Source organism: Vanacampus margaritifer, chromosome 15 (assembly GCF_051991255.1).
Source record: "Vanacampus margaritifer isolate UIUO_Vmar chromosome 15, RoL_Vmar_1.0, whole genome shotgun sequence".
NCBI lineage: Eukaryota > Metazoa > Chordata > Actinopteri > Syngnathiformes > Syngnathidae > Vanacampus > Vanacampus margaritifer.
In genome coordinates, this window is record NC_135446.1 from 20,656,142 (window position 1) to 20,669,828 (window position 13,687).

The following is a 13,687-nucleotide window of genomic DNA, read 5'->3' on the forward strand; positions in this document are numbered from 1 at the left end:
TATAATAGCTGTTTGTATGTGAAACTATAAACCTTAACATGAACTATCAAGCACACATTGTACAAATAATACAATTGAATTAAAGAGAAAAAAATAAAAATAAACAAACACAATCGAACAACATCTAAAATCTAATATTCTTGCTCAACTTGAATTCATTCTGCCCTCCAAAAACACACACAACCTTTTTTATTATTATTATTATTTTTAACATTGTCACTGTTCTTGCTTGAAATGTATTTGGATATTTCTTTGAGTTTTGTTGTCTCGAGCCAGACAAAAAAGAAATCAATAAAATCTACTCAATCTGTATATTTTCCTTATCAGTGTTGTCGTTAGCCTATTAGCATCATTGCCTACATGATTCATTTTCAAAAAACAAATTCAGTCAAATCAAGAATCTACACGGGCAATTTATTTCTTATTTTTTTTATTATTGTTACACTAAATTGAAACTGACGATGCCATTATTATGCTAATAAGCTAACAATAATTTGTTTTTCACCGAGAGAGTCCAATATTAAAAACGAACCACAATTTGTATTTAGACACTCTTGAGAGCAGTAACACGTTTTTTTTTTTTTTTTTTTTTTTTTGTAAAAGCAGAAGAAACGTGACACAAAAAGATGAGAAATTGCGCAAGGACGCCACACAAATCAGCCCATCGCGAACTGTTGCAATCAGCGCGTCCATTTCCGTGAGAAAGCTCCGTCAGCTCAGCGCAACGATTGCTCATAAGGTTTGATAATCGGCCCATCTGATCAAAATCCTTCCCATGAATCAATACGGCCCCGAGGCCCGGCGGCCATTAGCACGTAAACGACTTGAAAGCCGACTCGGGTGTCAGATAAGGCGCCGCAAACGCCGCCCGGCTTGCGCCGGCTCCTTCTTCTGGTGCCGCCTCGACGGGCCGCGGGAGTGGCCGCTCGCTCTTATCGCGGCTTGCCATAAAGTCGCATCTGCGCCACTTATCGCACGTAAGAGGAAAAAAGCCAGCGCGCCGTCTTATCTGGGACGCTAAAAGAGGAAATCAAGGCGTCGCGGGTCCGTCGCCGCGGATGGAGGAGTGGTTTGGAGCGGCGCTTGTCGCTTTTGAAAAAAAAAAAAAAGTTGATGCGAATTTTTTTTTTTGCTCAAGTCCGATTCACCACTTAAGTGTAAACGCGCAGCTTGGATTTTTGGCGCAGAATGATGACATCACAGCTAGAGTTGTGAAGGGAAATTTACGCTAAATTTTTACGGAAGAGGTTTGGGGCCAGTCAAGAGAAGAAAAAAAGGTTGGCAGAATTCTGACTTTCAAGTCAGAATGCTGACATTGAAGAGAGAATTCTGAGAATTCCGACTTTATTATTCTCACTTTTAAGTAAACATTTTGACTTTCAAGCGAGAATCCTGCCAAACTTTTTCTCTCTCTCCTCCCTGGCCCGAATCCTCTTCCGTAAATTTCTGAGAAGTTATCGTAAAATGTGCATTATTGCGATGTTTCAAACAGCGTCGCTTTACTGTCAAAACGGAAAGAGCGCAAACACGATGATTTGGGTGCGAATATCTTGAGGTAGTCGAACAGCTGTTAATTGTTCGTTCATGCATTTCTTTTTTTAGGATTTTCAAGTTTGCATTTTTTTTTTTTAAATCACACAAAGACGGCAGCCACTTCTTACTTTGCTACGACAAGAAAAAAAAAAGGGTTAAAATTGGTTGAACCGAATGTTTGCAGATTTGAATCGAAGGCCAAATTGCGAAGCGCGAGCCGATGGGCTGAAGTTTTTTTTTTTCTCGCGCTAACGCACGCGCCATCTGGTATCCTTTCCCCCCCCCCTTTTGTTTATCCGCGACACTCTCCGCTGAGCGTTTTATCTGGCCGCCCACCTTTGCACGCGGCGGCGAGTATCACGCGTAATTATCTGTCCGTATTCCCTCTCCACGGCCTATCGGCGGCGTCCATCTCGCCGTCGGAATTACACGGCGAGCGAGCGAGGGACAAGACGGCGGCGGCGGCGGCGGCGTGTCCGCGCGACGGCCTCGTCTCAGGTGTAATTACTTTTCTGCTTTTATCTGGCATCGACTTTGCATCCGCGCGCACCCCCTTTTATGCCCCCTACCCCCCCGCCACTGCATAATGAAGCCGTGCGCGCCCCCCGCCAAAGTCGGCCTGACCTTCCCGCTCGCATTGTCGCAATAAGAAAACCAATTAATGACTTATCCGTCCATCTCAATGTCAAGTCTTTTTCTGAGGTGTACTATTATGTTGCCGCGGCTGACGTCCGCCGCGTTAATTAACTCCGCGTCGCGGCACTCGCCGGAACCTTGACGACAACGATGATGATGTCGCCCAAGAAAGACACCCGGTGAGGACGCCAACATATCAAAGCAGGCGCCGCAAATCCGCACACCTGCGCCTTCATCTGATTGGACCATCTGTACGTGCGTTGAGCTTTTTGTTGAACGAGATGAAAACGTTTCTGGAATCTTGTAAAATGGCAGGAGAATTCAGTGAGAAACATCGGACGATGAGGCGGCTCGGGCATCCGGTTCGTACGCATCCTGGACGACAAGCTGGAGAGACAACGGAACGGATCCGGCTGGAGGAGCTGGACAAAGTGGCTGGGGAGAGGAAAGTCTGTGCTTCCCTGCTAAAGCTGCTGCCCCCGCACCTGACCCCGCACCTGACCCCGGATAAGCAGGAGATAAAGAATGGATAGAAACAGGGAGCGAAAGGGTATGGAAGGTTTCCTGCCGGAAAACTGATGACGTTCCCAAAGGGCTTGCGTGTTTTCTCCCACTTATAGGGGGTCAGGTCGCAGGGGCAGCAGCTTCAGCAGGGAAGCCCAGACTTCCTTCTTCCGAGCCACTTCATTCATTTTTAGGTGGGATCCCGAGACGTTCCAAGGTCAGCCGGGAAATCTAGTCTCTCCAGCGTTACCTGGGTCGTCCCTGAAGCCTCCTCCGGGTTGGACGTGTCCGGAACGCCTTACCAGTTGCCCGAGCCACCTCATCGACAAAGTCTCCATCACTACAGATTCTGCCATTCTCCCATTCCCTTCTTGAACAAGACCCCAAGATACAAAGTACTTGAAGTCGTCCACTCGGGGCAGGATCTCATCCTCGACCCAACCTTCTCCGACTGAGCAACATGGTCTCAGATTTGGAGGTGCTGTTTCACAACCCAACCGCTTCACACTCAGCTGCGAACCACTCCAGTGGGGGAAAGGGGGGGGGGATTGGTATCCTGTACTCTCTGAAAGTGGAAAACTGGGAAATCTTTGACTTGGGAAGCCCAATGATTGTCTTAGCAGATTGTTAAAAAAAATTAAATAAAATGTGCGGTGCGTTGTAATACTTGTTTTTTACGCGCGTCCCGGAGGACATTCCAACATTCCCATAAGTCAAATTAGAGTCACACTGTTTTGCACACATTTTTTTTTAGGTGGGGGCTAAATGACACCGCGGCCCCGCAGTGCGAAGCGCGCGCGCGGATATCTTTTAATTTCCTGAATGCAATTCTGCTCCAAACGCTAATGAATTTGTATTTGATCATTTGTCCACTTTCACGCCATCGTTGCAATTTTCAACTTTTGGGCCGCGCCGGCAACTTTAATTAAAGCGCAAGTGGATGCATTTATCATCCTCGCCGGCACCCGCTCTCCCCACAATGCTTTGCGGCAGAAATGAAGAGAAAAGACGTGGAATTGAGAGCGAGCCGGCTGCCGATTGACCTCGCGGAGAAGCGGAAGGAAAAACAACACAGCTTCGAGGGGACGTCGGGCGACTTGAACAAACAATCGGAAAAAAATATTTGGCGAAAACGGCTTCTTCGCTCTCTGAAAGTGCTCTCGTGATTTGGCCGAGCTGCTAATTAATGGGTAGAAACTTCCAACTCTGGATTCAAAAAGTCCTTCCAAACTCCAAAGTCAGCACTTTAGTTCTGATTGTTCTGAGGAGCTCCTCCTCTCCGAACGCCACACTGAAATCAAACCAAGGTTTCATTCTCCTTACTGGACTCCACATCTGGATAAAAAGTCGTCGTCGTCGTCGTCTTCCTCCCGGGAACGTCGGGGCCTTTTGTCGGGCCGTTACTTTTCCCAGCGAGTGTCGCTCTTTTGTCTCAACCTGAGCGGCTTTGGCGGCACAGGTGGAGTTTTAATAGGATTCGCCGAGCGCTGCGGAGATTCCCGCGCGCATGCATATGCATGCGTCAGGCTCATCTTAATAAGCTAACGTTAGCTTTTAAGTCCGCAGGGGTCTTAAAAAAAAAAAAAAAAAAAAAAAAAGAAGAAGAAAGAAAGAAAGCAGAGTGGATCCCGCCTGCAGCCGAAGGGAAGATTTCTGTTTGGACACTTTCGAGTTGAAACGGAACAAAAGTGACATTCTGGCGAATGAAGAAAACTTTCAGACCGAGGAACGACTTGCTTGCGTTTAAACATACATTTTAAAACGTATTTGGAATTCTTTAAGTTGAACTGCCTCAAAAGTTTCAGGGTTCAGAGAGGAGAAAATAAACGTAGCCTTGACTGACTTCAAGTTAGAAAAGGAGCAAAATCACTCAAATGGAAACTTCAAGTGGAAGTCAAGCTGAAACGTTTCTTGACAAAAAATATGTTATATGTGACATATTACACAATGACCAATCAGAGCTCACCTGTTTTCTGAAGCTGCGCTGTGATTGGCTAATTTTGATAATCGGCTAATTTGTTTGGATACTTTTTTCTCCCCACAATAAATATTCTCCAATTCCTGTCGTCCTTCGATTCCGTTTGCGTTGAATCAAAATGAAATATTTGCTTGTACTTAAGAAAACAATCAACATTTTTGCCTCTTTTTTTTTTCAAACAAACCCTAATTAACGTTTATGCAATTTGTACACAGTCAATATGAAAAAAAAAAAAAGATGAAAATAAAACATTCTTTTTGATCCCATGAATCGCTAATAATGGATAGATTGACGGATTAAAATAATGGTTCTGTGCTGCGATTGGTCGGGTTTGGATTGGATGCTTGGCAACGATCTTTTCCTCACCAAATTAATACGACCATAAAATAATCATCATTAAAGTGGATTCCATTTTACCACATTAATTACAAGCCGATTCTTTTTTTGGTCGTCTGTGATCCAATCTTTTTTGGAAAAATTACAAGGAATGAAACGGATGGCAAATATGTTAATAATGTTTGCGCGCTAGCGGCTGCCGCTATTGGTCGGCGGAGAGGAAGCGGCGGTCGGCGGGCGCCTTTTTTCTGCCGCATTAATTACAAGCTGATTAGCGTGACGGCGGTGCAGGAGACTATCATTTAATTGAGGGGGAAATAATGATCACAATTGCCGCAACTTCTAATTAGAAAAAAACAGCTCAAATCTTATCAGCGCGCACACACACATATTCCTGCTTGCGCGCGCGGCCGTGTGTGTGTGTATGTGCGAGATGCTTGCAGATACAAGAAGAATCCAGCAGAAGACAATTGCCTCCAAATGTGCGACACGAGCGAAACAACAGCACAAACAAAGAGATTCACATCTGAAACCTTATCGCTCCCTGCAACACGTACACACAAAACACACACGCACGCACAAAGTATGACAACTCCACAACGCGTGGCCACTCTTATGACTTGAATGTCATGGAACTATAAGACTCATTTCTCATTTTTATAATTAGGATTCTCATATTGTTGAGCTGAAATTCCTGCAAATATTCCAAGTGGACAAAATCCTGACAAGAGACGCAAGTATGGATCGCTCACCGTATACCTTGACCGTGTGTGTGTGTGTGTGTGTGTGTGTGTGTGTTTGGGAATCTTCCTGGGAAAATGTCTGCTTGGCTGACCCAGTACGAGTCGGGCCCGTGCGCCCCCCTGGCTGCCTCCGTAGCCAAATTGTGCTGCAGAAAAGGCCCGCGGTGATTGGAGAGAATGAGGGTATTACACACACACACGCACGCGCACGCACGCACGCACGCACGCACGCACACACACACGCACCCGTGCACGGTGACGGTGATGGAGAAAAGGAGAAGGCGCCCGTTGGCCGGCCTTGAAAGGCAGAGGCTGCGCATTTGGATTGTCAGGTTCGGAAAGGAGGAAGTGGGAATGGGGCGGGGAGGAGTGCAGAGGGCCGGCTCAAGGGGGGGGGGGGTGATGGGGGGGGTGGTCGCGGTCACCCAGGATGGAAGCCTTGAGCATTGGATGAAAAATGGCTGCCGACTGGCTTAAGGTTAGCTCGAGTTAGTTAATAGTTAATAAATCAGACACTGATGGCACAGCACAAAAAAAACAAAACACGTTGACTTTCAAGCAAGCGTCCGCATAGATCTCAATACATCGGTTCCTCCCGTCTGAGGGGTTTTCGGATAGCGCACGTCCCGCGGTGGTCCTCAAGATTGTAAAAATGACACGAGCGGCTCGGATCACAACAGAATTGACACACGCAAGATGGCGGCTGCATACGCGTCTTGAATCGGCCGAGGCTTGCTCGTTGGCTAACGTACAAGTAGCTATGATCTCCTCCGCTAGCCAGTGTAGCAACTAGCATGCAGGCTAACTCAACGACGACTATTTACTCCACTTTTATAATAACGTTGGCCACAATACAACACGAAAAAAAACACATTTTCTGTAGTTAGACAAAAGTGGCATCAATCTGCTGATTAGACTAAGTTTCCAAATAATTGCATTTCGAGCTTTGTAAAACACGTTGGACACCGTATAGATAAAGCCTCTTCTCAGTTTACTATTAACTCGTTCACACGCAGCCATTTTCACCGAAGCAACCCCCTTTGCTCCTGGCTGTTTGACTGGATTTGGACAGATTTTGCAAGGCCCACAGAATATTGTGTTTTATTGCTATAAAACATGAAAAAAAAAAAAAAAGAGTCTCTTCTTTCATCAGGAAAAAAAGTGTATTTGGATCTGTTTCCATTTTGCAGCAAAAAGCATTACAACATACTGTAGCTAACTTTCATCATTATTCACAAATCTGTTTAGAACTGTGGGTAAATAAGCTTGTTTGCAACATGGCCCTGGTTGGTCTCTTAAACTCTGCTGCCACCTGCTGGCCGTTTTTTGTAATAACTACCATTGCTTCACTCGTTCTCTGCAGTTCAGAGGCTGCATCAAACTTTCTGTATACTTTAGCATACCCCCCCCCCCCCCATAAAAAACGTACCAATATTTAAAATAGAACGTTTTTCTACGTTTTTGAAGCAAATGAGTTACGGTCACATTTAATTTATTTTCTTGGAAATAATAATATAAGGATTAGCAAATCAACCCCCAAAAGCTTATGTATGATATTAAAAAAATATATAATTAGTTTTAGAAAAACAAGCTGTGTTTTCTTTTTCCAAAGAAGTTTCACGTTTTTTTTTGTAGCGTAAAATTCATTTTTTTCAGTGTTACTTGTAGTTTTGTTGTTAGTTTTGGTTAACGATCACAAGCTCGGTCTGCGCGTAGTCAGAAAAGCAGGATCTCATCTCTAATATTTGAAATCGGATCGAGCTCCCCCAAAAAAGAAATGAAAAAGGTTTCTTTTCACCACTGCAACACACACACATACACACACATTTGATGAGCTTGTGCAAAAGTGACGATGTGTGTGTGTGCGCGCGCGCGCGCGTGTGTGTAAATCAGCGTTGCCACTTTGCCTCGCCTCCTCGCTCGAATGGCTTTAGCTGGCCGAGCGCGCTGGAGCAGGAAATCCTGATTCGCGGCCTATCAGCGAAATAGCACAAATAGCGCATACAGTATATCAACCTCCAGCCCACACTCCAATATTGCCCCCCCCACCTCGCACCCGCCCGACAGACCCCACGCCCTCCCTCAACCTAAGACGGCCTAATCGGTCCTGGCAACTTCGCCGCCATCATCCTCGCTCCCGAGTCCTGCATTCTGCAATGAAACGATTTCACTGGCAGGGTTCAAATGTTTTTTTTGTGCAAAATCCTCTGAAATTGCTACACTTTGGATATCTGTACGTTTTTTTTTTTTTTTGAGGTTTTGAAAACGGCATCTCAGGGAACCCTCGTCGGCCTTCATTACGCCGTCCGTGTGATCCGGGGCGCGGCTTTGATAATTAGCCGAGCCAAATGAACTTGGAATTCTTTGGCTTTCAAAGGGCAGACGCGGCCCCTTCATTACTGCCGGCTAATTAAAAGTCCCAATCAAAAGGGGGGGAAAGAAGAGCTGAGTTAATCCCCCCCCCCCCCCGCCGTCAACGACACGGCGTTGACCTCAAGTGCCAAACAGTCTGTCGCTAACATTTTAGCGGGGAAAAGCTCAAAAAGACAAAGCTCACCTCCTCCTGTCAAACGCACAAAGACGAACATTTTTTTGTTCAGGAGAGGCTCATTAGCCCCCCCGACGTCCCCCCCCCCCACACTCCCCGAAATGCTGCCTGGCATGCAATTAAGAGCAGAATGGATTTACTTTTAAAAAGTTGAGCGCGCACAATGAAGGGCTTTGGACGTGCTAACCCGCCGGGCACGTCACACGCGCCGATGCTAAGACCCGTCGGGACGGGGACGACAATCGGGAGGTGCGAGGAATTAGCGCGACGCAAACACGTCAAAGGCGAGAAGCAGTCCGGAGACGGTCGGCCGTTCTTCTCACATCACAAAATGCCAAACTTTGCTGCAAATCATTTGCTTTGCTGCGCTCGCGACTTCACTTTCGGTGGGCTTCAAAACACACGACAAACATTTGCACTATTTGATGCTTGTTCGATTTTATTGTCATCATTTTACTTATTCTTTAATATTAGACTTTGTACCGATCTGATCAGACGATATTTTGCATTTTATATAAAATGGGTGATTAGCTAGCCTATAATATCTTAATTTAAAAGACGTTACATGTTATATTTAATGTTTATCAGCGTTTTTTGAAAAATATTTTTTCTTTTTATGAATTTGAATTGCCGGCTTTTGTGGGGTTTCCATCAAAATCACACATTTAGACTGTTTTCTGTACAAAGTTTCCATTTGACACGAGTGGAGATTGTTATTGTAACAAATAAAATGTAAAAATACGACCAAACTTTTAACGTTTGAATATTTGCAAAGCTTAGTTGCAAGTTTACAAAACCCGATGTTATCGTGTCAGGATTAAGGATAAACGTCAAGCTGGCGCCAGCAACAAGGTTGGCCTGCGCTTGAGAGGAACTTGCTCGACAAAGTCGTCAAAAGCGATTAAAGCGGCGGCGTCCGGGCTCGACAAAGGCCAGCTTACAGCGAGCATCGATTAAATTAAAGAAGGTGAAGACGAGCGCGGAGACTTCAGGTAGGGACAAACGCTGATTAGCGCCCGCCGCTAATCCAAAGGCCCGCACGTGCGCTCCTCTCTTGAACCGGAAAGCCGGCCTGATCCCGACCGCTTTGTAGCGATTCGCTGCCGCCGACAATGGGAATCGGGAACAAAAAAACGCGGCGTGACCCTCGGTGACGTTGGCCTTTTTGATGGCGGCGGCGGCGTATTCTATCAGCGCAGGTGCGGCACAATGGCGACACGCCGCGCACAATGCCGCCGCCTTAATTCAATGCGCCGGCTGATCACTCCGCTGATTTGGCTCTTTTCATGTCAGACATTTAAAGAAAAAAAGCACGCGGGCCGATTACATCTGCACTTTGTTTCGCGGCTTCGCGACGGCTTGCTGAAATTATGCAAATGAGCTCAAATTAGGAGCAAAGTACAACAAAGACTTTCTTCATCTTGATGCCCTCCAAAAGTTCAGCTTCAGATTGACTTGATTTTGTACAAAAAGTCATTTCTTTTAGAATGACTTCATTTCACAAAAAGTTTTGTAAAAAAATAATAATAATATTTTTTTGTACACTTCATTATACGAGAGACTTTTGAGAGATTGATTGATTAAGAAAATAGGATTTTTTAAGTAAGTACGTTTTTTTAATAATCTGTGCTTTTCCACTCCCATTGCACCCGCATAGCCTTTTTTTGTTCAACTTCGAACTCATTTTCTGATGCAGTAAACAGTAGAAAATTAACAATATTTTGTAATGAAAAATATGATTTTTGTCAAAAGTCATAATAATATGTTATTCAATAAAGCCCGTTTTGATCACGGATTTTTTGGGGTGGGGGTACAATTTCAGGCTAATTTCCAACCAAACCAACTAACAATATTTTGGAACTAGAAAATATGAAATGACCTTACATACACCAATACACTGTTATTTATTTATTTATTTATTTATTTATTTATTTTAGAAGAGTGCTTCTTTTGTCAAATGAAGTGGCTAATTTCTTAGAAAATGTTTTTTTTTTTTTTGTTGGTGTCTGTGTTAAAAATTTACAACGGGCTGTCAAACTGGCGGCCCGGGGGCCAGATCCGGCCCGCTACATCATTTTATGTGGCCCACCAAAGCAAATCATGTGAATCAACTTTGCTCAAATCGCTATATGTCCTAAGTAATAATGTTGAAATTTTGCAAGATTTTTTGGTTACCCATTGTACAATACAAAAAGTATTACACTTGATCCATAAGTCACAATTTGGCAAATGTAATATTTTTACGAATTATTGACCAATCTAAAGTGTTGAAAATGGCTTGTTTCTCTTTGATGCATTGTTAATGGCAGATTTTTTTTTTTTTTTGTATTTAGGGCGTCCTGAAACGTTACAACCACATTTTGGCCCTACGCCAGGAATATGTCGAAAAAATGAAATGATTTCAGAGCAGGACATTTTTTGGTAGTTTTTGACTCATTTCTAACTTAAGAGTAGCAAAGTGCAAAAAAAAAAAAAAAGGATTGCGCTATATGGCGTGTTTTTTAGTAGCACTCTTTTTTTCAATGCTCTTTTCTATTCTGTAGACAAATCGTACTTCACTTCGAACCCCAAACGTCACACGCTAGCGAGCGGCTAGCCTCGTCAGTCAGCGTGCAAGCAAAGCAAAACAAAATGGTGGCAACCAGTAGCTTTTGGTGGTGTTTACACTTCCAACATCCAAACCCTCTGTGACACCCAAACGCCGCCCCCACCCCCACCCGCCCTCCCAGCCCCCCCCCCCCCCCCCTCCACCGGCTGATGAATGGGAGACGCGCAGACGGGTAAACACAGGCCTGTTTACACGGCTTACATATTTAGACTCCACGCGACTCGACTTGAGAAAGAATATCCTCAAAGCTCCCCGTCTGTTTATTTTCCTCATCTGCTCCCGACGCCCCGTCCTCCACCACGCGACCTGCGGGTCGAGCGCGGGGCACCTCCTAAAATGTTCGACTCGGTGAACATGACGCTTTAAAGGAGAGACACGCATGTCACAGCGGGGCGCAAATTGAGACGGACTTTTTCCGAAGCAGACGGAGAACGGAACCGGTCAACTCGCTCCGCCGACTTGCCGTGGCGCGTTTGCCGTCGCGTCTCGTCGCGCTTCGCATTCCTGCCACCGCTACTCGGCACGTAAGGTGAGCCGAGGCATGTGATGGATGAGTAGTCCAAAAAGTAAATGTCGATAGGATTATTTTGTTGTTTTTTTCCCCGCGCAAACATGTTGAAGAAGGGGCTGAGGATGCATCCCTGTGGTACTCCCGTTTGTATTGATACTGGCTGAGATCCTCTCAGCAATCCTGACGGACCGCACCCTGCCAGTAAGGAAGTGGACGAGAGCCAGTCACAGGTGGTGAATCAGGCAAAGAGTAATATTTGTCTGTCCAAAACACATCCGAGTCTGCCTGGAACACATGCCGGCGGTCCATTTGAAACATCCCGGTTAGCGCGCAACAAATCCGCCAGTTAGCCAGCCGGCGCGCTTTTAGCGGGCTCGCGGTGGTGATCACTCTTATCAGCGCCGGTGCGGGCCAGTAAGGGTTGATGCGCAAGCTTCAGGTGTCATCCACAAAGCGAGAGGAGCGGAGCAGATAAGTTGCATTGATCTGAGCGGGCTATCTTGGCTCGGCTAATCTGGTCTTTACGGGTCACGCGGAACACGCTTCACCGACAAATTGTGGTCATTGTGCGAGCGTCACAGGGGACGTTTCTGGACTGGGAACTCAAATTTAGATGCACAAGGCTAGTTTCGGACAAATACTTCATATCTGAGATGTCTCGGAACTGATACTGCAAAACCAGGAAAGGTGGTGGAAAACATTTTTAAGGATAAAAATGGGATTTTTTTTATCTTGTATCCAGGGCTGGACTGGCACAAAAAAAAAAATTGGCCTTTGCATTTTCACTTCGGCCCACCGGCCCGGCCCAGCTCTTGCCTAACATGTCGTTCTGCCACTGATGTTTATTGATAGTTCAGTTTGCTATCTATATTCAAAACAGATTCATGGACCGGTCCTTCTAAATTGTGGGCCAGTCTATTGTGGTCAAATGTAGGAAAACAATAATTACAAAGCACTGCATCGGGCCCAAAAGAGGCCGGCCCACTGGGCATCTGCCCTGTATGCCAGATGGCCAGTCCAGATGGCCAGTCCGGACCTGCCCTGCCTCAAGTCTTTAAGCACTTTTTGTCTCACAAACTTTGAATTTCAGGACAGCTGTTGCTGTTGCTGTACTCACCTCTGCCACACTCTGCTTCTTCATCCTCCTCTTCTTCCTCCTGCAATGAAAAGATGATTGATTTTCATGGCTCATTTTTAGCAGCATGGCTAGCGCGAGAAATTTAAAAAAAAAACTACTTTTGTCCAAATGAAGCTCCTCAACACAATTCAACATAGTTACTTAGCACCAGAATGCTATAAGATGACACCAAAGCGCTACCTTTTGTTTTCAATCAAGTTTCTCAACTCACATCCTTGGCACCAAAATGCCACAAGATGGCACCATAGCACTACTTTTGTACAAACGAAGCTCCTCAACTAACATCAGAAATGGGACAGGTGAAGGTGACCCCCGCGATAAACTGTATGTCAAACAGCCCCCCCCGACCACCCCCCCAACCCGACTCCCATGAAAAATGTGTGGCTTTTGTTTATTTGCCAGCGATGCAAATGCGACCACGCGCAGGATTAGTGACTTCTCCATCTCGCCGCCGATAGCGCGGCAAGGGGGGGGGGGAAAAAACAAGGATTTTTATGCAAAAAGGCTCTCTCGCACCGTCGCTATGACAATTGCAATGCATCACTTCATAGACACTTTTTAATCTGTTTCCAAGCGCGAGCACACTTTGAACCGCTGCGAGCGCCAGATATACACGCGTGCGCGCGTGTGTGCGTGCGTGCGCGCGTGCGTGCGTTTCCCTGTGATTAATCTTTGCAGCTGGTTTAAGCGCAACGCTGACACAGCACTGATCTCTAACTTTGTCTGGGTGCCCTTGGATCCACGCTTTAAATAAGACAAAGTTTGCATTCTAATTGGCTCTCTGAGGACAACTTTACTTCCTAAAAAAAAAAAAAAAAAAAAAAAAAAAAAAAAAAAAAAAAACATTTCAGTGACCAAACAGGAAGTCACAACTCTTTCTCAAAAATGTTTTGGTTTAGAGGTGAATTTGTCATCCTTATTTCATGTCCTAATAATGAAGCATTCTAAATATAATTATGTGATATTTGATATATTAAATATATTTTTCCAGTAATTGTGCTGTTGTACATAAAAATAAAAATAAAATAGACTGAGATGATTTAGTTTTATAATCCAGATTTTTCCACAAACTGACATCTTGAGTTGAAATACGTCGTTCTTTTGTTTTGTTCTGTATTTGGGTTTGGAAAAAATAACGGTTCCTCTTAATTT

At 45.0% G+C, this 13,687-nt stretch overlaps 1 protein-coding gene across 3 annotated transcripts in view; it reads right to left on the reverse strand.

The window, feature by feature from the left end:
* The window catches only part of LOC144035331 (peroxisomal succinyl-coenzyme A thioesterase-like), a 116,408-nt gene that overhangs the window by 38,927 nt on the left and 63,794 nt on the right, over window positions 1-13,687 (reverse strand). For all 3 annotated transcript variants that reach the window (XM_077544942.1, XM_077544937.1, XM_077544941.1), the window contains one exon: window positions 12,515-12,554. The gene's annotated coding sequence lies outside the window, so the exon portion shown is untranslated. The remainder of the gene's footprint in view (window positions 1-12,514; window positions 12,555-13,687) is intronic.